This window comes from Catharus ustulatus, chromosome 15 (genome assembly GCF_009819885.2).
Source record: "Catharus ustulatus isolate bCatUst1 chromosome 15, bCatUst1.pri.v2, whole genome shotgun sequence".
NCBI lineage: Eukaryota > Metazoa > Chordata > Aves > Passeriformes > Turdidae > Catharus > Catharus ustulatus.
The window spans coordinates 3,167,122-3,194,497 of record NC_046235.1 but is presented as its reverse complement, the minus strand read 5'-3'; positions in this window follow the sequence as shown (position 1 = coordinate 3,194,497).

Sequence of the window (27,376 nt, the reverse complement as noted above, 5' to 3'; positions counted from 1 at the left end):
ACAGCATCCAAAAGTGGTGTAAGTCCCAACTCCTCCTCACCCTCACTCATGCTGATCTTGTTTCCACTCTGCCATCACTGGTTCCTGCCTTCCCCAGCTGCTGTTCGACCCTGGTGTGGTCATTCCTTCTGGGCCAGCTGGGGGTCCATGGTGTGGAAGAGTCAAGCTTTGACACTGTGGGATCTTTGCCAGAATCAAATCCCATGGGACACTGGCTCCAGCCTTCCCAACACCTCCCTGGACATGTCTAAACACAGGCTTGAGTGGAACCAACATGAGCTGAGTTCCTGTCTCCACAGCAGGAGGAGCTCATGGTGGGGGCACAACCCTTCACCACAAAGAGCAGAGCAGCTCTGGGACCAGCGCTCCAGCACCAGCCTCAGGCTGAGCTCTGCCCCTCCAGCTCTCTCAGCTCCCTCACTTCCCTTTACTGCTGTTTTTGTTTTCCTTCCACAGCTCGTTTTCTCGGTCATCCATGTCTCTGTGCATCATATATCACGCCTATGTGTCCGGAGGAAAGAAAGATCCCCTCCAACCCAGCAGCCCTGTAACGGATGGACCTTCCCGATTCGCAGCGAGCTGACAGCTTGTGAGAACAACAGCTTGAATTACTGAAAGAACTTTTCCCACTGAGTTAATCTGCAATGGATGTAGGTGACCTTCTAAAGGCATCTATTAATCAAAAAACCAGTGCCCATTCAGTGTGCTAGGCTGAGCCCTTTGGGGGAGGGGGAGATACTAATTTCCCTCTGAGATAAATCATAATTTGACAATAATCATCTGCCCTAATCACTCTGATTCTTCCCTTTAATTATTTGTACACACGGCTCTCCCTGCCTGAGAAACACAAAGGACAACATTAAATGTGGAAATGCTGAAGGCTCCAGCCACAGCCTTAAATCCCTGTGTGGCGCAGGGCACCCAAAAGAGCTGAGCTGAGAGGGTGCACCCACCTTCTGAGGGGCAGGGAGCAGCTTTTCCCACTGCTTCAGCCCAGGAGCATTGAGGAGAGGGCTGCTGGAGGGGACAGCAGGGAGCAGAGGGTCTGGAGCTGTCCCAGCAGCTTGGGGTGACACCTCAGTGCTGCACCCCTTGGAGAGGCTGATCCCCACACAACAGCCACACACTGCTCCCCCCGGGAGGGCTGTAAGGACAGGGAGGCTGTGGAGAGCACAGGGTTAATGTCACATCAGTGCCCCTCGGATGCTGGGAGGAAGGGCTGTGAGCTGGGGAGCCAGCAGACCGTGGGAGGGAGGAAGGAGGGAGGAAGGAAGGGAGGGAGGGGTGGTTTGGGTGGCCCTGTGCTGTGCTGATGCAGTGCCTTGGCCTGGGGTCTGTGCCCAGGCTGTGACCTCACCCAGCACGGCGAGGGTGGCTCTGGCAGGCACAGCAGCCCCCTGCCCAGGAGAGCTCTCAGACCCAGTGCCAAGCCAGTGCGGGGCAGGGCTCCACTTCTTGGCATCCCCTGGCCATGGAGCTGGGGGTGTGGAGCTGGCTGCTCCAGCAGCTGGTGCATCTCCTCAGCCACCTCGGAACCACTGCATCCCCAGGGCATGCTCCAGGCAGCACAACGCTGTGTCCTTGGGCAGCCGGGAAAGCAGAGGGGACACTGATGGGGGTCAGGTGACCATTTTGTAAAAACCTGCACCTGTGAGATAAGAATGTCAATGGCAGTGGTGGTGAGAATTTGCCTGTGCCTGAAGTGGGGGCAGGCAGTGGGGTGTCCCCATGGCAGGGGGGTACAGTGGTCCTCTGCACGTGACTGACTGAAAGCTGCTCTCCAAAACTCTTTTTCAGTAGACTCGTGGGATGAGGCAAACAGTGCATGCTGTCCCTGGGAAAGTGGGACTCCTCCTTGTTCTCCTTGGGAAGAAATCCTCTAAAACTGGAAACAGGCAGGAAATGCTGCACAGCAGCTCCTGGGAAGTGGGATTTCTCACTGCACCCATCTCCTCTCCCGCTGGAGATGCCCATAGCATCTCCCACCGCTCAGGCACAGGCTGGGTGTGCTGGCTCCTCAATGCCAGCCCCATGGAGCCCAGTACCCGTAGCCAGGATGGGGTCCCGAGCACAGCAGCATCACTTCAGAAACACACCAGCCACACATCATCCTCTGTGTTGTCGGGTTCGGGACCAGGTCCTTTCAGGATTTAAACACCTGCCCTCCCCAAAAAAACCTCGAGCAAAATAGGAAACAGCCTCCACAAGCTTCCCCAGTGCTACTGGGATGACTTCTAGCAATTCCCGGAGCCACCGTGCTGTCTGACAAGCTATACCATGGACCTACAGCACCATTTGCTGGCCTAGCTTAGCATCTGCACAGCAGTGCTGCCTGCCGCGATCGCTGCGCTCCCGAGCAGAGCCGGGCATCGCCTGCCCTATGCCCGGGGGGCTGCGGGGGTGGCGATGCCCCCATTCCCTGCGGGGGGACAGGCGGTGATGGGTGAGAAAGAGCCAAACCAGCAGCCCTTGTGCCAGCAGAGCAGTGTCCGGGGATGTCCATCCCGCTGGTGTGAGCAGAGGGGGATGAAGCTCAGCTGAGGGTCTGGGCAGCCCTGTCCTCCCTGACCTGCTCCAGCTCTGTCCTCCCTCTGTGCTCTGTCCCTTGGGCAGTGCAGCGCCAGAACCCACCCTGTGGGACAGATCTGCTCCAGTTTCAGCAGCACTGGGGGCACTGGTGCCCTCCCTTGGGACCCCAGAGCTGCCCCAGACCCTGTGCCCCAGCTCTGCATCCTGCCCCACCAGAGCTCAGACCTGCCAGACTTGGCACAGCTCAGCTCACGATCCTCCCTCAGATGGGAGGGACAGAGCGACCTTGAGCAACTCTGGAAGTAACCACATTAACATTGAGCTGGGGAGGAGCAGGCTGCTTCCCGAAACTCTAATCCATGGGACTCCCTGCCATGAGGGACTGCTGGTGCTGGGAGCCAAGGATACAGAATTAAAGATTTAATACAACTGCCGAGAACTCACTGCATCCCCGAGGAAACAGGCACAGTGCTGCTACGTGCCTGCTGCCTTTATCCCTTGGTTCTTGTCACAGGATGCCCTTTGGGCTGTCCAGCACTGACCAGTGAGCACTGAAGCTCGGATTGCAGTGCCTAGGGACATAGGTTAGGGGTGAACCTGGCAGTGCTGGGTTAAAGGCTGGACCTGATGATATCAGAAGGATATTCCAACCCTAATGGTTCCATGGTTCTGTGCTTGTCTCCAGGCCAGTGAAGCATCACTGAGCACAAGCTTTCTGTGCTGTGCAGAGCTGTGGTGTTTCCTGAGCCGTGGGGGACAGCTCAAAGCCACACATTCCTCTGGAGAAACTCTGGTGGCAGACCCTGAGAGTTTCAGACACCATGAGTGACACGGAGTCCTGCCATGGGCATGAGAAATGGATGGTTCCTCATGGAGGAGACAGCTCTAAAGTACAGCATGGCCCAACCCAAAAACTACTGGGAGAAATCTGTCCCCATATAATCAGAGTATGGTATGGGTTTGAAGGGACCTTAAAGCTCCAACCCTCTGCCACGGGCAGGGATAGAACCCACCAGACCAGGTTGCTCAGAACCCCATACAACCTGGCCTTGGACACTAAGCCATACCTCACCACAGCTCCCTCCTGGCCCCAAAACCTGCAGAGGCAGAGCTGGAGTTAGCAATGACCCACCCAGGCATTGCATGAGCAGCAGGAGCTCACCACATGCTCCAGCTGCCCTTGCTTTGCAAAGAAACATACTCTGGCTGAGCTCCCTGTGGGATGTGCCCACGAGTGGGATCATAAGGAATGCCCAGCAAGCAGAGAGATGACCCTGCAGTCTCAGCACCCACCCTGCCCCTGTTACCTCTGCATCTGTTTGTCCTCTTCCTTGGGACCCCAGTGGAGAGCCTGGGGAGACATGGGAAGAGCCTTTGCCCCCACGGTCCAAAGATGCAAGAAACCAAAAGAAATTCAAGAGGTCAGCAAACACCATGCAGCAATTAGCACAGGCAGTGGGGAGGAGAGAGAGAGACAACACAATTTATGGAGCTCAGGAGAGGGAATTCTCTGTGGGCACCAATCATGCACTATAAATACCTGCAAGGTAATGACAGCAATGGAGTGAATTATTCACCATCTCTGATGGTGGGAGGGCAGCAGGCAGTGACCTGGATCTGAGGAAGGGAAGTCTGGGTGGGAGGAAGCCTGGGCAGCAGGAACAGGCTGGTTGGTATGTGCTCCCAGGGGCAGCCCTGCTTTCTGTGCACAGTCCATCTCTAATATGTCCTTGGCTGAGTCCACGTCAGTCCCGGTGTTGGAGGGACCAAGGCCAGGTCGTGTGGGAGTTCCCAGCCTGCCTGTCCCTCCTGGCATGGAAGGACTCAATGAAGGTTCCTGCATGTGGTGGCTCTGGCCCATACACAGATTCTGCTGAGTTCCCAGAGCTGTGGCTGAGCAGACAAACAACTTCCTTTGCCTGGGAGAGCCATCCACCTCCACCTGGCCCCACACAGGCCAGCTTGGCATTTGTGACAGCCAACAACCCAGGCAAATTAGTAGGAAGGACAGAGAAGATCTAAAGCTTTGACTTGGAAAGAAAAACAAGGGAAAATTGCCTCCAGCAAGATCTCAGCATCACAGACTGGCTGAGGTTGGCAGGGAGCTCTGAAGGTCACCTGGCCCAGCCCCCTGCTCAGGCAGGACCACCCAGAGCCAGTTGCCCAGTTCCATGTCCAAACAGCTTTGAAATACCTCTGAGGATGGAGACTCCACAACTCCCTGTGCAACCTGTGCCAGTGCTTGGTCAACCTCAAAGGGAAAAATGTTTCCTGGTGTTCAGAGGGATCTTCCTGTGTTTCCATTTGTGCCCATCACCTCTTGTTCTGTCACTGGGCACCAGTGAGAAGAGCCTGGCCCCATCTTCTCTGCACCCTCTCTTTAGGTTTTTATACACATGGATGATGTCTGCCTTGAGCCTAAAAGATGGAGATTTCATGTGCACAGACGAGAAACCTCCTGCCTGCTGCTGGGGTTGTTTGTCTGCCGACATGTGAGTGCCTGTGCTAAAGAGAAATAATCACATTGAGGGTATGGGGAGGCCCAGAAAGCTGCTGTGCTTCCACTGGTTCTCTTGGAAAGGCTGTGGTTCAGTTCTGCCCCTGCTCCCCATTGCTTCACAGCAACCCCAGTGGGGAGCAGTGACAGCTTTCCCAACGCCTGCTCTTTGTTCTCTCTGCTGCTGGATCACAGCCGGCCACACGGGGAAGGCAGAGGAGAGGTGGGAATAGCTCTGCTGTCCCCTCTGTCCTGGTGGCCTGTGGAGGCAGCAGTGCCTCCTGCATGCTCTGACTGCCTGGAAATGTGAAAGGATCCGTTATGGAGGAGGCTTGTTGCATCTGCTGGAAACCTTGGCTGATTTTTGGAGCTTTTTCTGTCTCTCTGCAGATGAGTCTGTCCTTATCTGCATCTCTTCAAGTGCTCTATCATAGCACCAGACCTGGAAAACAGCTAAGGGTCCCCAGAACTGTTTTGGAGGTCAGGGTGGCACTGGGGGACCCATCATCAGCCACCCCCAACCTTTCTCCTGGCAGGGACAGATGCTGGAAAGCAGGAAACCAGGGAGACAAGTGGGTCAGCTTGGGTGGCTCCTTCAACCTCTCCAGGAAAAAGAAGAGAGTGCTCTGATCTCATGCTCAACACAGAGAGTCACATCACGAGCCAGAACCCTGGGTATGCTGTCTGAACTGTGTCAGTCCTGTGTTTCTCATCCATCACAGCCATGTGGAGAAGGTGGCATGGGCTGAAATGGCTTCTGGAGCAGAGAGCCTAAAGGACATTTGCTGGCTCTAAACCCCACAGAAACCACAGGAGATCCTGTTCCCCCTTAGCTGGACAGGTGGCCACAGGCAGGGTGGTCAGCCCCAGTGTTGGGGGAGAATAGAAAAAGGAAAATCCGCACTGGAAGAACATCACAGCTTTGGCAGCCCTGTGCCAGCTGCCTGGTTCGTGTCTCCCATAGAGAAGGATTGTTAAATTCAGTTTCTGGACACTGCAGTGGCACAGAGCTGCATGGCAAGAGCAGGAAAACAATGATCCCTTAGACCCTGTTCGGTTCTGCCTGGCACTGGCAGGGACACAGGATCTGTCCCAGGCACAGCAGAGACACAGGATCTGTCCCAGGCACTGGCAGGAACACAGGATCAGTCCCAGGCACTGATTCCTTATGCCGAGGACAAGGACGTGGGTCTGCTCCAGCACTGGGGACATGCAGCTTTACAACCCAGAGAAAGAGGAAGAGCAAAGAAAACTGCCTCCTCAATGTGAAATAAGCACAGGCTGGCTCCAGACCCTCAAGACACAGCTATAAATCTGCCCAGCCCTGCTGCGAAAGCGTGAGACACCCTGCACCAGCCACACGGCGTCACAGTGTCCTTGATCTCGGTTTGCTCTCCCATCCCTCCCTTTCATCCCCGCCACCCCCGGGGCACGTCCTGGCTCGGGGTGACTCCGGCTGGGGGTGATTCCGATTGGGGGTGACCCCGGCTCTCCCGTCCCGCTGCTGCTTTAGGGCAGGCTCAGGTCGCATCGCCCATGGCAATCCCGGCTGAAGGACGAGGCTTGCGGCAGGACAAGGCGGGACAAAGCCGGACAAGGCGGGACAAGGCCCGACAAGGCAGCAGCAGGAGCGGCCCGAGCAGGGAATGCAGCCCCGGGGCTGCTGTGGGGTCACAGCGCCCGTCACGGCTCCGAGCCGTGGGTGACCCGTGACTGTGCTGGCCAGGCCGGCTGTGGGTCACAGGGCCAGCTCCTGACCCTCCTCTGGTTTTTTTTAATTTTCCTGGTAAGCGGAGATGAAGGGAGGAATTCTCCAGCAGCCCCAGGAAGGAAGGGGGAGCCATGCCGAGCACTGTTCCCGGTGCCCAGCGGACACCGATTCATCCCCAGAGCCACGGGCCAGCCCGGCTCCCCGGCTGCTTTAAAGGCTGCTCTGTTCTGAAGCCACAGACGGCCTCTCCCACATGAACGAGCAACGAGACGGCCTCAAAGGCCACCCAAACCACATCCAGTTCCTGCCTGTCCCCATTTGACCATGTCCTGGGCATCGTCTGGCAGTGAGGGAACAAAGCACAGAGGGCACAAAGCCATCGCCCCGCTCTCCCCCAGCCTGGCTCTGGGGAGCACTGGCAGAGTCAGCACAGAAGCCACAAGTCTGTGCCACATTTGTCTCCTTTCTGTCCCTGCACAAGGAGCAGTGGGAAGAGAAATGTGTTCAGGCTGCAGCTAATGCCAGAGCCTAAGAAAAGGATCAATTCACCTCCCGACAATTTGCAATGCAAAAGGAGCAGCTCCCCTCTTGGTTTGCTCCTCCCCATGACCGAGCACATGCACAGCCCCAATTTCCACAGCCTGCCCTGAGAGCAGAGCAGCTCTCTACCCCCAAATCCTGAGCCCATCCACTCCCTCAGCTCACAGCTGATTTAAATCCCTGGCACAAGCCCCAGTTCCTGCCCTGGCAGTGGAGAATCAGGCGAGGTGAGGATGAGGAGGGCACCCAGCACCCCAGCAGTGCTGCCTGCACACAGCTCAGCTCTCCGTGTCTCCAAAGGCTTCTCTCCCAAGCGTGCCTGACTAATTAGTAAACGGAGCCTAAACCTTTTGGTCTCCATCGATCTTATCTTTAAACCCTGCAGACAACAATTCCTCAATCGATACCTCATTTAATTGCTGCCACCAGGCTGACAGCTGGGCTCCTGGCTGTGCAAGCCTGCCTGTCACATGGCAGGTTGCCAGTGCCACCTTCTAATCCCAAACTGATTTATCCTCTTCCAGCTCCCCTGCTCTGCCTACACCCCCACTCCTGACCCTATTCCTGCCCCTCCTTCCCTGTGCAAGGATAGAAAAGCATGATTGCCTGCATCTCCCCCAGGAGCACATCCCACCCCCGTGATGATTCTCCCCTGAGCATGGCAGTGACCAAACTCGTGTTGATGAACATTTGAGCAGCCCCCACACATTGCTGAGACCCAATTCAGCCCGTTCCCAGGTGGGCACTGCCACAGGGGGACACCTGGATGTCACCTGTGGTGTGTCCCAGCCAGCCCACACTGGGGGACAGACAGACAGACAGACAGACAGACACCCTGCACATCCCAATCCCAGATTGGCCTCTGTGCATCCACAGGGGTCCCAGCATGTGCTGGCCATGCTCTGGCTGCTGTTCCTGGCCAGCCCCAGGAGCTGGATGTTTATGGGTGTTCTTGGTCAGATCACAGAGCAAGCTGTGCGATTTTGGGAAAAGCTTCCTTTGGAGTCAGGCCCCAACTTCCCAGCTCTGCCCTCCCTGCTCAGGGCTGGGGGAGGCATGGCAAGGGGATCAGGCTCCTGTGATGGGGCAATGGCCATGGGTGCTCTGTGTTTGCCCTGGCTCAGTTTGTAATCTTGATTTGATCATGGGGTTTTTTTTATTGCAGTTTAATGGTAATCATAGGTGAGACACACATTTCTGTCAGTGGCAGAATTGGGAAATAATTGCTGTAAGCTGGTCTTAGATCAGTTATATGTTTCATGGCCTCTCTTGCCCCGTGTTTGTAGCCTCAGGAAACACCAGTGTGTTGTTTTGGAAGGAAATAGCACTTGTAAATGAACACATCACCAGCAACACCACCAAAATGAAACCTCAAAACTGGGATTGTGCCCCACAGCACAAACCCTGAGCCCGTGGGCTGTCCAGCAAGGGGCTGGGCCCCTTCTTCCACCAGTGACACTTGGAGTGTCACCTGTCCTTGCAGCTTTGAGTTGCTCCACTCCACGGTGACCCAGAGTTGGCCTTCTCCCAGCAAGAGGAGGTTCAGATACGTAAAATAAATCATCACCTCTATTGTTGGCCTCAGCTGGAATCCTGATTTTGAGCCAAGAGGGACAAGGCTTTCACTGTGCAGGTGTTGAGGGGAACCTTGAGCCTCAGCCTAAGCCTGGGGGAACCCACATCCCACCTGTGCCCAGCAGGAATGTGGAAATCCTCTCCAAGGCACCATTTAAGGTCTTCACAAATCAGAAATGAGGAAAGGCAGGAGAAGCTTCCAGCAGCTTCCTGGGAGCAAACACAGCTCTGGGGAGCATGGATGCACTGTGGGAGCACCAAGCTGGCTGCTGCAAGGCTCTGCTGTCTCCTCCAGCAGTGACAGGAGGATGTACCACACCTCACACATCTCCTCTTCCAGTCTGCTCTTCTCCTGCAACAGCTTCAGCAAGGCAGGATGTGACCCTGGGGAGAAGCCAAAATCTGCTCTTGGTGCAGGCTGCTGAGGCTGGGGGACAGAGCAGAGGTCAGGCTGGAGATAAAGGCACCTGAATTCCAGGTTTTTGGGTCAGAAACCAATTCCAGAGCCTTTCAGCCTGGACAGAACCTAGCCCATGGTCTTACCTCGGGCTCAAACAGCCTCTGTGCAAGGCTGGGCTATACCAGGGTGCTACCTTGGCAGACAGAGTGTCCTGCTCTCATCTCCCAGGCACAGCTTCCCAGTGAGCCAGGGAGGGAGGGGAGTGCTCAGCAGCTCCAGGAGTGAAGGCCAGGGAAGCTTGGAGTGAGAGGGAGGATTCATGCACTATCAGCAGTGAGAAGTTGTTTCCACCAACAGCTTGGGGCTGTCCTGTGCAGGACCAAGAGCCAGACTCAACAATCCTTGTGCAGGGCCAGCAGCTGAACTTGGTGATCCCTGTGGGTCCCTTCCAGCCCAGGATATTCCATGGATCTGTGACTCTGATCTCTGCTGCTCTTCCATAGCTGTCCCATTCAGGGCTGCTCTGTGCCCTGAGAGCCAGGCTGGAGCAAAGGGCCCAGGTGGGCAGTGCTGGTGGGAGAGGAGAGCCCTGTGGGCAGAGCAGGGGTGGTTCCCTGTGCCTGCCGTGGTGCTGGGATGTGGGAATGCCGATCCTGCAGCCGTCCTTCGGGGGGTGTGTGACACATGGCACCCGGAGCTCTGCAGTTGGCCCCGAGCGTGCCCCAGATGGTTTGGTGCCAGGCTGTTTGCACACAGCTCTGCCATTTAATGGGGAGAGAAGGCAGAGCTGCTCCCAGCTGAAGCCACACACCAAAATGCTGACAGACTGTTTGTCGAGACACAAACATTGGCAAATGGCCCCGTGTGCCATGCACTGAGAGTCACGGCAGGGAGGGAGGCACCCCGGAGCAGGGAGGGCTCTGGCAGGGACTGGGAGTCCTCGGTGTGCAGCTCACAGTGTGCTTCTGGGAAGAAAAAAGGCACTTTTGGGAGAGATTTGAAGCATCCTTCTCCAAATGGGCAGAACTGGGATGTCCAGCTTCCGTAGATGAGTCTGGGGGTGATGGGGACAGCAGGGTGGGATTGTTGTGCAGCACGGTTTGGGGGATGGAGCATCCCACCTGCCCAGCCAGGACAGGAGCTCTTTGGTCCTCTGGCTGGTGTTCAGGGGGACTTATCCAGAGAAAGCCAGACCATCAGCCCCTTGGATGTGTTAGTGTCCAATCCCAGCAGGGATGGAGCGTGCAGGGTGTGCTGGGGCTGCCTGTGCCCGTGGGTTTCGGTAGGGCTGTGCCTTCCCCAGCGACACCTGCCATCAGCTCCTCCCCTCTGGATCCCGAGCTCCAAGAAAGGAGGGCTGGGAGCTGTGGGGAAGCTGGCACTGAGAACATGAGCCAGAGCTGGGCAGCTGGAGCAGAGCCAGGGGCCAGCACTGTGCCAGGGGCTGGCACAGGTGTGCCCAGCTCAGGACAGGCTGGCACCTGCCCACACTGGAGCTCACAGCAGGGCTGTGAAGGGAGGAGCAGCCTTCACACAGCACCTTGCAGCCTGTAGCACACGCCCTGGGGAGCCTGGGTTTGGATCCTGGGAAAGCCAGGCCCCCTTGCCCGAGTGTCCAGCCCAGGAAGTGCCACTCTCAGGACACCTGGGTGGCAGGAGGTGGCTGAAGGCAGAGAGCTGGGAGGCTTTACAGCTTCCCATCTAACCAAAACCAGGAGCTGCTCCTGTGCTGATCTAGCAGCTTCACTTCGCCAGCAGGAGCCTTTTGTCTCTCAGATGATCCCCCTGACCAGAAGCAACTTTGGAACCCAAGTGTTAACCCAGCTGGGCCTCAGTTCAAGGTGATGGGATCTCTGGACAAAGTCCCTGTGTTTCCAGAAGCTCTGCCCTGCAAAATGCTCAATTCCCAGGGCAACAGGGAGAGGGGCTCCCAGAGAAAAAAAACCATGGCCCATGTGGGTGGGGGCACAGAAGGGTAATGAGGGGGGAAGGAGCTGCCAGCTGGGAAGAATGACAAAGGCTTTGTCTTCTACCAGGACACCAGACCATAGATTTAAATGACCAGTAATACCACATCAAAAATGTCAACATTTGGGGTGAAGGTTCAACAAACTATGGAAGAACTCCTGTGTTTGGTGACAGAGAGGGGTGCATCCCTTCACCAGCCACCACCACAGTCCTGCCCAGCTCCAGGCTGAACCCAGCCCACACTGTGGCACCAACCAGCAGCATCACCAGGGGATGCTTGGGGAGCCCAGTGGGGATGTAAAGGCTGGGAGAGCCTGCTGAGCTGCCTGCCTGGAGCAGCCATCCCCTAATTTGCTTTGACAGTGCAGCCCAGGGCTTTAAACCTGATGTTTGCACCTGCATGGGGTGCTCAGCCAGAGAATGCCAAAGGATGCAGAGCAGCATGGACAGACTGTCTTGTTTTGTGCTTCCTTCTGCTCTCTCCTGGGGCCTCCTTGGTGCTGCCAGCATCACAATATCTGATGTTTTTAAAATCTTAGATTGCATGATAGAAAGGCTGGGCACCTAAAAAGCAAAGAAAGGTTTTAGCTTGTGTGAGTTACTGTGGAAAACATTAAAAGGGCTTGCACAGAAATGTTTATTGTGGTACTGAGGGGCAGCTGCTCTGCAGAATCACAGCGTGTGTCAGGCAGGGATACTCCATTGCCCCAGCCCAGCCTCTGGGACAGTTTTCCACCTAACTTGCACCAGGGAAATCCTGAAATCTGTCTCCTGTATCAGCTCAGTCTGTTTTTCTCCCTGGCTTTCAGACCCCTCATGAATTCCTTGCCCTGTCAAGGAGAGGAGACCACAGGGGCCAAGTGAGTATTTCCCAACCTGATGTGAATGGCCCAGGCAGGGCAGCCCTGCAGTGCCCAGCTCCCAGAGCACCCATCCCTGCCCTCAGTGTCCCCCTGCCCTCCCCTCTGCCAGGTGCCCCCTCTTGCACTTCTCAGCCAAACCCTCCACGGCCCCAGGAAGGGGAACGGGCTGCTAACAGAAATACCTCACTTCAGACTGATCTCCTGACCTGAAACCCTCCAGAGACTCTCTCCAGATTATCATCACCCTGCCGATGCCGAGCTCCCTCCTGCTGGCCTTGACCCTTCTGTCCCCACTGCAGAGGTTTCCCTGGCAGCTGCGGGGCTCTCTCTCTCTCTCGCGGTGCCTTTTGTGCCATCTCCCCATCACGCTGCCCTCACCCGGAGGTTCCCGTGCCGCTGTGCTCGGCGCTGGCACCGCAGCATCCCGCGGGATCCCGTCTCTTAGCAACGCGAGGGGCGATGCTGAGCGCATCTCCCGTCTGGTCCGGCGGAGGCTCCGTGCACGGGCAGAGGGCAGCGGCTGCCTGGGGGGATGCGGCTTCCCGCACACTCCTCCTCCTCCTCCTCCTCCTCCTCCTCCTCCTCCTCCTCCTCTGACCCTGGGAAGCAGCTCAGGTTCAGGATGCTGAGCACTGGGCTCACCTCAGCCTGGTACCCAGCCCTGCTCTCCAGCCCATCACGGAGCTTCCCAGAGCTCCTCCCAACACCAGCCACCTGCAAAACTCCCCCCACCCTTCCTGTCTTCTCCCCCTCCACCAGCAAGACCCTCAGAAGGTGCTCAGAGTTCGGACTGTCCCAAAACTGCCCCAAAACTGCCCCAAAACTGCCCCAAAATGCCCCAAAACTGACCAAAAATGCCCCAAAACTGACCAAAAATGCCCCAAAACAGCCCCAAAACTGACCCGAAACTGCCCCAAAACAGCCCCAATGAGCCCCAAAACAGCCCCAAACTGCCCCAGACTGCCCCAAAACTGCCCCGAAACTACCTCAAAACAGCCCCAAACGAGCCGCGTGGCTGGAGGCGCATTCCCCGCTCTGGCCGCCAGGGGGCAGCACGGGGCCGATTCTGCTCTCTGCCGCCGCCCCGCGGGCACTGCGGGCACTGCAGGCACGGCCGGGCCGGCGCCGCTGTCCCGGGCGATCCCGGGGCATTCCCGGGCGATCCCGGGGCATTCCCGGGGCTTTCCCGGAACATTCCCGGAGCCGCTTCCCCATGGCCGTGCGCGGCTCCCGCGGGCCGCATCCCACCCTGCCAGGCACGCGGAGGAGGAGGCGGGCACGGCCGGGAGCTGCGGGGTGAGTGAGCGTCCCCTCCCGCTGGGGGAAGCATCCCAGCCTGGGGGGAGCGGTGGGGTCGGGAGGGGGGTTCAGCTCCCGGTTTCCATGTCGGGGGGATGGAGGTGCTGCTCCGGTGGTGGAGAGGTGGGGGGGATACCCGGGCTGTGCTGTCCCTGCTGCCGGAGGGATGGGGATGCTCCTGGGGCTGTGTTATCCCCCCTGCTGGAGGTGCCTCCAAGCTGTGTTATCTTCATGCCGGGGGCATAGGGGTACCCCTGGATTGTGTAATGGGATGGGAGTGACCCCGAAATTGTGTTGTCCTGCTGCCAGAGGGATAAGGGTGACCCCGGGCTGTGCTATCCCCGTGTTCGAGGGATGGGGATGCTCCTGGGGCTGTTACCTCATTGCAGAACGGATGGGGATGCTCCTGGGATGTGTCACTCCATGCTGAAGGGATGGGGGTGCTCCTGGGATGTGCCACCCTATGCGGGAAGGATGGGGGTGCTCTCAGGCTATGTCACCCTGTGCAGGAGGGATGGGGGTGCTCCCAGGCTGTGTCACCCTCATGCTGAAGGGATGGGGATGATCCTGGGGCTGTGTTATCCCTGCAGGAGGGATGGGGGTGCTCTCAGGCTATGTCACCCTGTGCTGAAGGGATGGGGGTGCTCCTGGGGCTGTGTCACCCCGTGCTGGATAGATAGGGATGCTCCTGGGGCTGTGTTGCCCTGTGCAGGAGGGATTCGGGTGCTCCTGGGGCTATGTCACCCCCATGCAGGAAGGATGGGGATGCTCCCAGGCTGTATTACCCCGTGCAGGACGGATGAGGATGATCCTGGGACTCTGTTATCCTGTGCTGAAGGGATGGGGATGCTCCTGGGGCTGTGTCACCCCTTGCAGGAAGGATGAGGGTGCTCCTGGGACTGTGTTATCCCTGCAGGAGGGATGGGAGTGCTCTCAGGCTGTGTTACCCTGTGCTAAAGGGATGAGGGTGCTCCTGGGGCTGTGCCACCCCGTGCTGGATAGATAGGGATGCTCCTGGGGCTGTGTCACTCCCATGCAGGAAGGATGGGGATGCTCCCAGGCTGTGTTACCCCGTGCAGGACGGATGGGGATGATCCTAGGGCTCCGTTATCCCTGCAGGAGGGATGGGGGTGCTCCTGGGGCTGCGTTACCTCATTGCAGGATGGATGGGGATGGTCCTGGGATGTGTCACTCCATGCTGAAGGGATGGGGGTGCTCCTGGGGCTGTGTCACCCCGTGCTGGATGGACAGGGATGCTCCTGGGGCTGTGCCATTCCCTGGATCAGCAGCAGGGTGCAGGACAGGCTGCTCAGGTTGCTTTGTGCCCACCTCTCTGCAAGCCCAGCAGTGCCTGAGGCTGGAGTGATCACCTCTGGGAACACCATCCTCTTACGGGTGACAGGAGCTGAGCTGGAAGGTGGCTGTTCTTCCCTGAGAGCTTCCAGGATGCAGTACTGTGGGATTAAACTTGTCCTCAAGTGGTCTCATGCTATCTCAAAGCTGCAATTCTTCCCAGGCTGTTCAGGGAAGGGCTTGGTGCAGGGGTTTGGGAGGATTTGAGGCCTGACAGTTTGTTACAAGGATTTTTGTGCACTCAGGTTCCTGGTCAGCTGCTTCCTTCCCCTTTCAACCAGGGCTGTGTCAGACACGAGCCAGAGGAGCAGCACCCCTGCCATGGCCATTCCTCTGCTCAGATTTGCTGCAGCTCCCTGGTGTCAAAGGAAGGCTGGGGAGCAGAAACAGAAAGTTGTGATGTGCACAGCCCCATTGAAGCTGACTTGCAGGACATCTTGGGCTGAAGGACAGCAATTGCCCTGGGAAGGTGTGAGGCCTTTCTAGGCAAGCAAAGTTAGCAGAATCCTGGCAGATTTTTACAGCTGTGCTGTGTCTGTGGGATGGGAAGCTCTTGCTGTGAGAAGCAGTGTTTTGGTGCTGTCTTCAGCCCCAAGTCCACTGCCAGTCCCTCTGGGTAGTTTTGATCAGAGTGGAGCTCATCTGCTCCCACCCTTGCAGATATACCTTGGGGGAGATAGAGGGCAGGCTGTGAATTAGAATGTTTGATAAATGAGGTTGCTTTTCTGCTTTTCTTTTTTAATTAAATGAAAATATTAGTCACATCAGAATTAAGTTCTTCTCTGTGGGTTTGAGGTGATTCCTCAGTTGAAATACCTTTGCATGGGATGAAAGACAATCTGAATTAAAAATCATTGTCCCAGGGTGAGGACTTTTGCTTCTTTCTTCCTGGCAGCAGTTGGCAGGAAAATGGGTACTGGGTTGAGTGTGAGGGAGGTGCTGGTACTTGTGAGTGGCTTCCTGGGCTGGCTGAGGTGCTGAGTGGCTGTGAACAGCCAGGCTGTGCCCCTACAGAGCGCTCAGAGCCAGCTGTGCATGCACCCTGCTGAATTCCACCAAACTGAATTCCACTGAATTGCACCAAACTTAATTCCACTGCTGGGAGCCCAAAGGCATCATCCTGACCCCATCCCTGACCCCACAAATGGGACCCAGGCAGCCCTGGGCTGGAGGTTGTGGTCCCTTCTGTGTTTGTCCCTGTTTTCTGTCAGCCCTGGGCTTCACCCAGCACCATCTCTCCCTGTCCCACACTGCTCTCCCTGGGGAAGGACCCTGACATCTGCTCCAGCACAGGGCAAGGCAGATCATCCTCCTGCTTTACCTGCTCTGCCTCACCCCTCCTTCTACCCCAAGAGCCTTTTCTTCTCTGAAAGCCTCTGTATCAAAGACTAGAGGAACCTTTCTTCACCTCTCAGCTCTGTTCCAGGCTGGTGTGCAGACTCAGAGTGAGGGGCTGAGCTCCTGAACTCAGTGCTGGGCTGGCTAAAGATCACTGTGGGGACAGATTAAAAGGGATCTGACAGGGATAGTGGCCAAGTGATCTCTCTGGCTTTTCTCAGGGTGGGCTCAGCCCTCAGGTTAGTCCAGAAACACTCACCTCAGCTGAGGGGATGCTCTGGGTCACTCCTCACCTCACGGCTGCCTCAGATTGCTTTTGGCAAGTCTGAGATTTCCACACCTGGCAGGGAGACCTCCCTCTGGAGGGGCTTAAAGCTTTCTGGAAAGGGACCTGGATGGTTTCCTACAGCCTCCTTTGAGAGCAGGAACAAGGAACAGGGCTTTGAATGGTGTCCTGAGACCTGATGCTCTGAGTTTCCGTTCCAGCACAGGGTCCTAAGCCAAGAAAACTGCCTGTCCTGCCAAGGCTGGGCAGGAACTGGGCCTGGAGCAGGGATGTGGTGTTAACTCCTCTCTGCAAGGAGCACTGAGGCTCCTTGGATGAGCTCACTATCTGCAGAATTCACTTTCTTGTTCCCTTCCACGAGACCCTGCCTGGCTTAGCTGCAGCCTGAGCTGTGGAGCTTTGTGGAGGTGCTAAAACAAGCTCAGTGATGAGCTTTAATCACTTCTTAACCATGTCCTTCCTGAGCTGTGCTCTGCTAGGGAGCTGTCAGCCTGGCTGGGGGAAGGAGCTGGGATCAGGAGTCCAGCAGAGGTAGGTGGGCTGGAGCCAGGGGAGGGATGGCCTTGGAGCAGGGAGCATTAAATGTGTTTTGGCATGTCAGAGCTCTGGCACATGGGGAATCTCCTTCTGGTTTGGTTTTTTTTGTGATTTCTTGCACAGCCCTGTGTTTAGCAGATCAGGGGGAAGGGATGAGCTGTTAGTTTGGGCACACATCCCACAGGCTCTGGGGGTGGGATACTGCTCTGGGCAGGACAGGTAGGCTGAGGGGCAGCAGCAAGTCCAGAAGTTGTCTCAGAGAGACTGAGAGCTGCTCTGCTTGGCCAGGGACTGCATTCCAGCTGTTTGCCTGAGCACACCACACATCTGCACTTGGGCTGTCTCCATCAGGTGAGATGTGTGCCTGCTCTGCACTGCTCCTCCTGCTGCAGTGACCAGATGTCCTACTCCTCAGTGATGTTGTCCTACTTTCAAGTAGGTTAGTCTATTTTTGCCTGGCCCTGTCCTTTCTGTGACTTTGCTTCCTACGTGTCCCGTGCCCGGCTTTCCCCGGCAGAGGCAGAAGTTCTGCAGGTTGTGGTCCCAAGCAGCACAGGCAATTCCTCTTTGCTGTGTTTCCTGGGGACCTTGCACAGCCCCCAGCCTTGCACCCAGTGAAGATCAGGCGCTCTCATCCCTGAAGATCAGCTGCTGAAGGTGCTCAGGGAAGGGTCAGGGTTCCAGCCTGCTCTAAGGGCCTGGGTGCCTGGTGCAGGTGAAGATGTTTGTTCTTGTCTGGATACCTTATCTGCGAGCACCAGCTCTCCCAGGATCTGGAAGGAAGGTTTGGGCAGAGGAGGAAAGGGCTGAGCTCATTCTCAGGTTGAGAGTGAGTTGGGAAATGGGAATGAAGCCTTGTCCTGTAACTGCAAAGCTGGGGACTGCCAGCTCACAAACCTTTCCTGGGAAACACTCCCAGTCCTTGCTAGCCCTGATCTCTGACTTGACTCTTCCCAACCTCTTCTTCACTTACCCTTTGACTTCAGTTTGAAAGCTGCACTTCTTGTTCAAGCCAGCCATGAGATGCTGAGGTCAGAGGCCTCTCAGCTGCCCCAGGTGGACTCCAGGTGTGCTGGCATGGCTGTGGGGCCGTGGAAAAGGGCAGGGGAGCTGGAGTGCCCTATGGACAGGCTGTGCTGTATCAGGGTGCAAGCTGAAGGTTGGTGATCTTAGGACCAGTGCTGCAGTTTATTTATGGCCTGCTTAGCAATCTCAGGCAGGCAGTGTGGGTTAAGGCATCTCCTGTCCTGGATTGACAGTACAGATCCAATTAGCCATGAAAGCCTCTAATTATTTGTCCTGAATTGCTCTGGTGGTAACCAAGGCTGTGCTATCTCCTCCTTTTGTCTGTGTCCCAGCTGGAAATGCCCCAGTGTCCCTGCATCTAGAGCAGCAAGTGTGATGTGCAAGCAGAGTCAGCACAATCTAATCAAGGGAGACAGGCCCTGGGAGTTAATGAGGGGATGGACCCGCTTCGTTTGCTTTGGAGAGTTCTCTAAGCCCTGTCCTGAGAGACAAAGGGCTGGGGCTGCACAGATAAGGCTCACAAGATGAGCTGCTGCAGGAGAGGGGCTGCAGCCCCAGGGAGGGAATTGGGCTTGACAGCAGAGTCCCTTGTGTCTCAGAGGAAACACCTCCCTTGTGAGGAACGGCTGAGACAATTGGGATCGTTCAGACTGGAAAAGAGAAGGCTCCAGCATGACCTTGTGGCCTTTCTGCCACCTGCAGAGAGCTGGAGAGGGACTTTGGACAAGGGGCTGGAGGGCCAGGACAAGGGGAAATGGCTTCAAACTGACAGAGTAGGTTTGAATTAGGTATTAGGAAGAAAATCATCCCTGTGAGCGTGGGCAGGCCCTGGCACAGGGTGCCCAGAGGAGCTGTGACTGCTCCATCCCTGGAAGTGTCCAAGGCCAGGTTGGGCACTTGGAGTGACCTGGGATGGTGGGAGGTGTCCCTGCCATGGAATGGGGTAGAACAGGATGATCTTTGAGGTCCCTTCCAACTCAAACCTTTCTGTGATTCCTCAGATCTGGTTCTGCAGCTTGGCCAGCTGAGGTTGGCAGCTGGAAGGAGCAGCTGCAGGAGCACAGACACGAGGTGGGGCTGCACAGGCAGGCCTGAGGACTTCTCTTTTCCAGACACTTACAGCTGTGCATTCCCAACTGCAAAACTAATTTAAGGGGAACAAAGCTTTGCAGGCCACTTATTGCATCCTTCTGCTTCTTCTGGGTTCTCATTGTGCAGAAGAGGGGCCTTGGCTGTCTGCAAGAGAAAATGTGTCACTAATGTTCTTAGTAACCTTAACTCTGAGCAGACATGACAGCAAATAGCTCTCAGACAGGGCAGAGACAGGGCAGGCAGCCTTGGCTTGAAAGCAAAATTTTGCACAAATAATATTCAGGTCCTGTATGAGGGGCCAGCTGAGTGCTTCCACCATTGTTTCCAGGTCACAGGGTCCCCCAAAAATGGGTTTTACATCATTGTCTAGCCTGAAGGCAAGCCATGGCTTTGCTCAGCAAGTGCACATTTCCTTTGTGTGAGGATGGATGAGCAGCCCTGCCGCCACGTGGCTCTGCCCCTGTGCAGAGAGGAGGGGAGGATCACCAAGGATGCTCACCTGGGGGAAGCTGGGAGCTGGGTGCAAAAACAGACTGCTGGAGCAGCAAAATGTCTCTGTGACCTCCATCCAAGGCACCTTCAGACAGGACCCATCCCTGCCAGGGCCAGTGCTAGCCCTGGGAGTCAGCTGACACATCCCTCAAGCCTCTTGGTGTCCTTCCCATGCAGCCCAGAGCCTGCCAGCTCCAAGCCAGAGAGTTTCCCCCATACAAATGGGGACGAGGGGGGCGGGCTGTGGACGTACAAAAACTGTTTCTTTCCTGCCCACTTGGAAAGGGGAGCTATGGAATTTTAAGCAGCAAAGACAAAACTCTGCTGAAGAGGCCTCTTCTGTGCTTGCCTGCTGAAGTCTCTGATGGCAGTGGTGGGGATCCAGGGACATGCCAGGCTTGCCCTTATTAATGGCTCTGTTGTTGTCTGCTCCAGTTTGTTGTTCTTTGCTCTGGGAGACGGTTTGCCAAAGCGGCAGCTTTTTTCCTGGAGCAGCTTCCATGGGAGCTGTCCCCATGTTGGGGGCTGTCCCCACTGTCCCCATGGTGGGAACTGTCCCCATTGAGGGGGCTGTCCCCATGGTGGGAGTTGTCCCTATTGAGGGAGCTCTCCCCATTGTGGAGGCTCTCCCCCTGGTGGGGTCTGTCCCCGTGGTGGGTGCTGTCCCCATTGTTGGAGCTGTCCCCGTGGTGGGTGCTGTCCCCATTGTTGGAGCTGCCCCGTGGTGGGGGCTGTCCCCAACATCCCATTGTCCCCATGGTGGGGGCTGTCCCCATTGTTGGGGCTGTCCCCATTGTTGGAGCTGTCCCTCTCCATGGCCAGGCTGCCCAACACCAGCTCTCAGACCTGGCCAGAGTGTTTTGGGAACCTCCTTTATGGCCACAAAACCTGGAGGTGGAGGAGGGACAGGTGAGGGGAGGATCTTTGTTCCATCTGGGACTTTTCCCTTCTGGATTTTAAGGGTGTTCAGCCTCGCAGCTCAGTCCACGTAGGGGCACCAACTTCTCCCACCTTGGTGTCTGGTGTCTCCAGCAGCACCAGTTTGGTGGGCTGGGGACACAGCCAGCCTGACTGGTGCTTTGCATGCATCACTCTGAGCACCAGCTGTGCAGCTGCTCTGCCCTGCACACCTCCTGTTTCCCACCCCGAGCCCAGAGCATCGGGCCCTCTTACCTGCATTTTTCTCCTTGAACCACTTAGTTTTAAAATAGAGCAATTATCTTCCTTCAGAAAGGAGCTTACCCACTCCAATCTAGGGCAGTTTGGCAGCACAGCTCCTGCACAGCTCCTGCACACTCCCTGTGCTCCCAGGGCTGCAGCTCCTCTGCTCTGGAGCCGGGCTGGGAGAGCTGGGGATGCTCACCTGGAGAGGAGAAGGATCCAGGCAGAGCTCAGAGCCCTTCCAGTGCCCAAAAGGACTCCAGAAGAGCTGGAGAGGGACTGGGGACAAGGGATAAAACAGTGGGGAAAGGCTTCCCACTGACAGAGATTAGGGTTAGATGGGATGTTGGGGAGAAATTCTTCCCTGTGAAGAGAAGTGCCCAGAGCAGCTGTGGCTGCCCCATCCCTGGAAGTGTCCAAGGCCAGGTTGGACAGAGCTTGGAGCAGCCTGGGACAGTGGGAGGTGTCCCTGCCATGGCAGGGTTGGACTGGTTGATCTTTAAGGTCCCTCCCAGCACAAACCCTTCTCTAATTTTGTGATTCCTGTCTGTGACTTAGGATGGTGGTTGGATCTTTGGAGTCTGAGACATTTTAAACCCTTGGTGCCATTCTCTTCTCTGTAAACACTCATGTGCCAGAGGGATGCAGGCTTGGCTCCTTGGGACATCCTGGAAATCTGCTCCTGAGTCTGTGTGACAAGAAAATACAGATTTTACCTGCACATCTATCAACAAGTGACAGACCTGCAGGGGGCTGGCAGGAACTTTCAGAGGTGGCCTAGTCCATGTTTGTGCCTGAAGATGGGAGCAGTCTTTTTGCAGGTCACTGCCAGCAGAGGCTTCTCCAACCTGCTCTTGAAATGCCTGCCCGTGACCTTTGTCTGTTTTACAGGATGGAGGGCTGGCTGGGATTCAGAGTGTGTAATTGCTTCTGGGTTCAAGTGTTCAAAAATAAGGTAGCCTTAAGAAGCTTGTTGCAGGGAAGGGTTCAGTGATGGAGCAGGTTCTGCCAAGCTCTCTGTTGTAGGAAGGGTTTACATCCTCATGTGCAGATCACCTAATCTGCCCTGCCTTGGGATCCCTGTGCTGTCTCACCCAATTAAAAAATAAGCAGACAGGTATTCACTGGGAAAATTAAGCTGTTTTGTTCTTTATGTGTCCTTGAGGCTCTCCTGGCATCTTATCTGGGGGCAACAGCTCTAAGCCTGGAATTTGTATTATTTTTGCTTTGCAAAGCTGGCTGTTTTAATAGGGAACAAACCCATGGAACAGTGAGTGTGCCATGTGTCAGAGAGGAATGGTGCCTTGGCTCCCCTTTGGGCTGTGGGGTTCAGGGATGTGGCTGCAGCTTGTGTTCAGTTCCATGTCGTGGGTGAGTGCTGAGGGCATTTGGCTTCTTCATCCTGGAGCAGAGCAGGCTGAGGGGAGATCTCAGGGCAGCCTGCAGTTTCCTCATGGGGATAGCAGAGGGGCAGCACCAGTGACAGTGACAGGACCTAGGGAATGGCTGGGGCTGTGTCAGGGCAGGGTTGGGTTGGATATCAGGGAAAGGTTCTTCCCTCACCAGGGAATGGGCACAGCCCCAAGGCTGCCAGAGCTCCAGGAGTGTTTGAACAATGCTCCCAGGCACAGGGTGGGATTGTTGGGAGGGCCAGGGGTTGAACTGGATGATCCTCATGGGTCTCTTCCAACTCAGATATTCCATGATTCCATGTCACAGCTTTGTGTAGCTGTGCTAAGCCAGTCTCAACACCAAACATAGCCCACATTGTGCTGTGAAATATGGACAGGAGAACCTGGGAAAGATCTGTGTAGGACACCCAAGGTCACGAGGAAAGGCAGCATGAGCTGCTGATGATTTCCAGGGCAGCAGAGGAGAGCCAGCTGACCAGAAGCTAAAGTGTGGGAGTAAACCCTTTGTAACAGAGGGTGTTTGTCCATGGACACAGAGCACATGGCCTCTCCTTTGGCTGAGCTTTGTGTCCTTTCAGAGAAGCTGGAGCTACAACTCACACCCTAGAAGCTGGGACCTACAGATGTGAGCTCTCAGTACATTTGTCAGGGCTTGACAAACCCAGAGATGCCAAACAGGGGAGCAGGCTGGAGCTGTCTCCCTATTCCCTGAGTCAGCAGAGCTTCTCCATCTGCTGGCTTTAGGTAGGACAAAGAAGAAGAAATTTTAAAGGCTGATTTTCAAAGGTTGGAGGAGTTGGATCTCCTCAGTTAAGGCACTGTAAAACACTGTGATCATCAAGCCTTGTCTTGGGCCAAGCCCAGGACCTCTTCTGAGTGGGGACCTGAGGCTGCTGGGTACATGAAGACCAAGCTTCCATGGACCCAGCTTCAGTGGATCAGCTGGGGCAGAGTTTAGAGATGGTGCAGCTGAAGATGGCTCCAGGGACAGACAAACCAGCACAGGACTTGTTTCCTTTGAACTCTTCCTGCAGGAGTGCCAAGCTCTTACCCCAGATCCCCCAAACACCCTCAGGGTCCATCCCAGCTGTGTACCCTGAATTACTCCATCCCTGCAGAGCAAATGCAGTGGGGCAGACCCAGCCATGGCTCTGCTAATGCCTGGAGGCACATCAGTGTCACTTTTCCTTGGCATCTGCCACCCACAGCACCCCTGGCCAGGGCAGTGCTCGTGGCCTGAGCTCCACTGCACTCCTACAGCAACACTGAACAGTTTCCATCCTGGAAATTGGGACTTGCAGAGATGATGTGAGTTGATGAAGGAAGTCAGAGCCGTGGGGAGGGAGGGAAAAAGAACCCAGGAAAGCTGTTAATCTGCCATTTTAATTTGCTGCTTTGTACCCTGAGAACATCATCGTTGCTGAGCTACCACCCAGGTGCTCATCCAATGGGAACTGCTGGAGATTTGCAAGTAGAAGAGCTTTAGACAAGAGACAGCACGGATTAAGGCTGACACCCCATCGGATTCTCCTTCTCTGGGTCCCTGATCTTCCAAGAGACACCTTCCCCACTTTGCATATAATGTGAACTATTGTATAAATATTTAGTCACTCTGTTGGGAACATTAATTATAAATGGAGACACAGCTTTTGAAAGCTGCCTGTAGGTCTGGGCACCCAATTTCCATTAATTTTAATGAGAACCAGACATCCAAATCCCACTCTGTGGCTTTGAGCATCTCAGGCAGGAAGCTTCATGCGACACCCCCTCCTCCATTCTCCCCACTCTGCAATTTCAGAGTGAGATTTGCAAATACCTCACAAATCCTGCAGATGCCTGAGTTGCCCTTGTGCCATGCCATTGTTGTCTGCTGAGGATGGTTGGGTGGTAGCTTCAGAAGTGTTTCTAATAAGTTCATTTAATCCATCCTGTTAGTTCTTTTCCTTTGCACCCCCCCAGCACTTTGAAACAGCGATGCCTGAATGAGCCCCCAGCCTGCGTGGTTTTTTGACAGAGAAGCTTTGATGCTTGCAAATGACAGCTGTGCAGAGCAGGTCTGAAATGAATGATTGAATTATCTGACTGATTAAAAATGTGCTGTGGCTTGGAAGATCTGACAGCAAGTATTCACTTAGGCAGCTCACATGAAAGAGAGCACACAGGCACGTAGGGTGTGTGTTTGTGTGTGCATTGGGAAAAACAGCCAGTGAGATGGGACACACACACAGAGCAGCAGCTTCTTAAGCTCAGCATCCTTTCCAAAGCTCCAAATCTGCTGTGAGATGCTCAGCAATGCTAAAACTCAGCATGGTTGTGGAGATAATGATTATTTAGACAGACGTCAGCAGTGGTTTAGGAAATGGAAATTGAGCTAAAAAGTAGTGCAGGCTGGGGAACTGCTTAACTGCATCTCAGTCCCTCCCTTCCTGGGGCTGAGGAGGGATAAACTCTGCTGGAAATGGCTCCATCCTCTGTGCTGCAGGCACGTGCCATGGTGAGGAGCAGCCCCAGGGGCAGCAGCTCCTTGGGAACACATCCCGTGATCCAGAGGCTGGGAAAACTTGAGCTCTGCTGAGATCAGCTGTAAATGGCTGGAAGGATGGAGAAATGGCTGTGCTCTTGATGCCATCAGTGATGGCAACAGCAGATGTGCCCATGCAGCTTTTCCAGACCAGCCTCATCTTCCTGCCCAGTCCTCATGCAGTAAACTCTCCCTTCCTGGTGCCTCAGAGAAATTCAGCTCAGCTAGAACAGAAGAAAAATATCTGGAAGTGAAATGAATGGAAAAAAAAAAATTAGAAGTTTTTTTTTTCAAATTAAACATATTTTGTTGGCTCAACAAATTCATAGGTTCCTGCTGGAGTTCCATATAGGGAAAAAAAATCATGTTATAAAAGTTGCAGTTGCAGTTCTTCATTGTGAATGGTCTTCTGATAGTTTGCTGAAATTGATTTTTTCCTAAATTGTCGGACTGCTTTTCATCTCCCTACTCACAGAAGATCACTGTCTCACCCTGACCCCCAGCTCAAAAGAGGTGAAACACTGGGCTGTAACTAATTGCTGTAACTGAAATAGTTTTGGTTTGTTCTCTCAGCCCAACCACTGAATAATTTGCTCTTTGCCCCTTCCAGTGCCATTAGTGCTGTTGGGTGTCTGTAACAGCTTCAGCCTCGCCCTTTGTGCTCCTGTCCCAGTTCCAGTGGTCATTTCCACAAGACTAAATGCTGCAACAGTCCTCAGGGCACACAGAGCTAATGGTAACTCATCAGCATCTGTGTCACCTCTCCATCAACATCCCAAAATGTCCCTCTTATTGAACCCTTCTGGCAGCTCAGGAGCACTCAGAGCAGGGAAGGTGCTGGGATTCTGCCCATGTAAAACCTCCTCATTGCTAATTGTCCCCCTGCAGCCCAGGTGCAGGAGCCCCAGTGTTTCTGTCCCACATTTCTCCCAGCCAGGAGCTGCCTGCTGAGCTTAAATGAAACATCAGATCATTTTAATTCCCTTTTCCATCATCTGAAAATGTCTGTTTATAATTTTTTTTATTGTTTTATGGACAAGTTGTTGACACTCCATCCCTGGAAGTGTTCAAGGCCAGGTTGGACAGAGCTTTGAGCAGCCTGGTCTAGTGGAAGGTGCCCCTGCCATTGCAGGGAGTGGAACACGAAAAGCTTTAAGATCCCTAGCAACACAAACCATCCAGTGTTTCTATGAATATAATAAAAATCAGGTTTACAACTGTCTTGGTTTGTTTGTTAAGAAAGGCAGCAGCCTCTCTTGAAATGGAGACTGTAAACCCCCTCCCTCTAAATTATTATCATTTTGAAATTAAGAAGCGCTCAGGCAAAGATATAGGAATAACAGTTCTTTACTAGGGAAAAAAAAAATTTAAAAAATACAGTAATCCAAAAAAAAACCCAAACACAAAACCCTGCCAGAGTCAGAATCCAAGCTGACACCCATCAGTCAGTCAGGATGGTGGCAGCAATCCCATTCCATGGTGGCTGCATCCTCCTGCAGTGACAGATGTGGCTCAGTTGGAGCAGTGCTCCTGTACAAGGTACAGTTTCCCTCTAAAGGTCCAGTGATGATGTGAAGGGTCTGGTTTTCCTCTGGAATCAGGTGGAAAAGGCTTCTCTGATGTTCCAAATCTCAGATTTTATCTGGGTAGGAAATGCTTGGCTCCTCCCCCTGGCTGGAGCATCTCCCCATGGGATGATGGAATTTTATCAGCCATGCACTGGGACTCAGTGGCCATGAACAGGAGAGATCTCCTGGAGGGAGGATGGGATGTGGGAAGGATAAAGAACACTGCCCCACCTGGTTTAACAAATGGTCCATTAACAGGAGATATCCCACAGAGATCAGGATCACTGCCCCACCTGGTGATACAGTACATACTCCTGGTCACATCCTGTATTGCAAGCCAAGACAATAACTTCAAAAATTGTTTCTAATCCCCCTTTCCCTATCCCAAATCTTTCAAAAATCAGAACCAGAGGGCTTGGCCACCAGGTTGGGCTCAGACTGGCAATGAGCCTTAAAGGAGAGGGCAGATGGGCCAACAGCTGCAGTCAGAGTCAGTGCTCCCCAACATGTGGGCAGTGTGGTTTACCTTGGCCTGAGTTTTCTGCTGCCCTTGGTCACTGTACCTAATCCTACAGGAAGATCCAGGGCTTCTCTTCCCACAGCTGAGGCATCTTGGATTGTCTCAGGTAACAGCAAATTTTCCTTCCTTTGCTCTCTGCCCCTTCACATCAGTGCTCCAGAACCTGCTCACAGCCAGCAGAATTAGTCCTCACACCCTCTAAAATCCCTCTCCAGCTTTCTTGGAGGTGCTTCAGGGGCTCCACAATGAGATCACCCCAAAACCTTCTCTTCTCCAGGCTGAACAAACCCAACCTTTGCTCATAGCAGAGGTGTTCCATCCCTTTGATCATCTTGGTGCCTCCTCTGTTGGGGCTCCAACAGCTCCACATCCTTCCTGTGCTGGGACCCCGGAGCTGGAGGCAGAACATGTCCCAGTATTCCACCAAGATGGATCCCTGCAGACTGGATGGAACCAGGGGGATGGACAAATAGCTTCCCTAAACAGCTTCATGACAAAGTGAGAGAAAATCCATGTTCCCAGAACAGCTTTTCAGCCTCAGGGATGGATGCTGAAGGACTGTTGCTGCTGCCAATGCACAGCCCCACAGTTTCTGAAAATGACAGATGATCATTTTCTGTTACCAAAAGTATTGCAGTGAATTTGGTGTGATTCTGGATCAGCCTCAGTTGGACAGATAAAGGTGAAT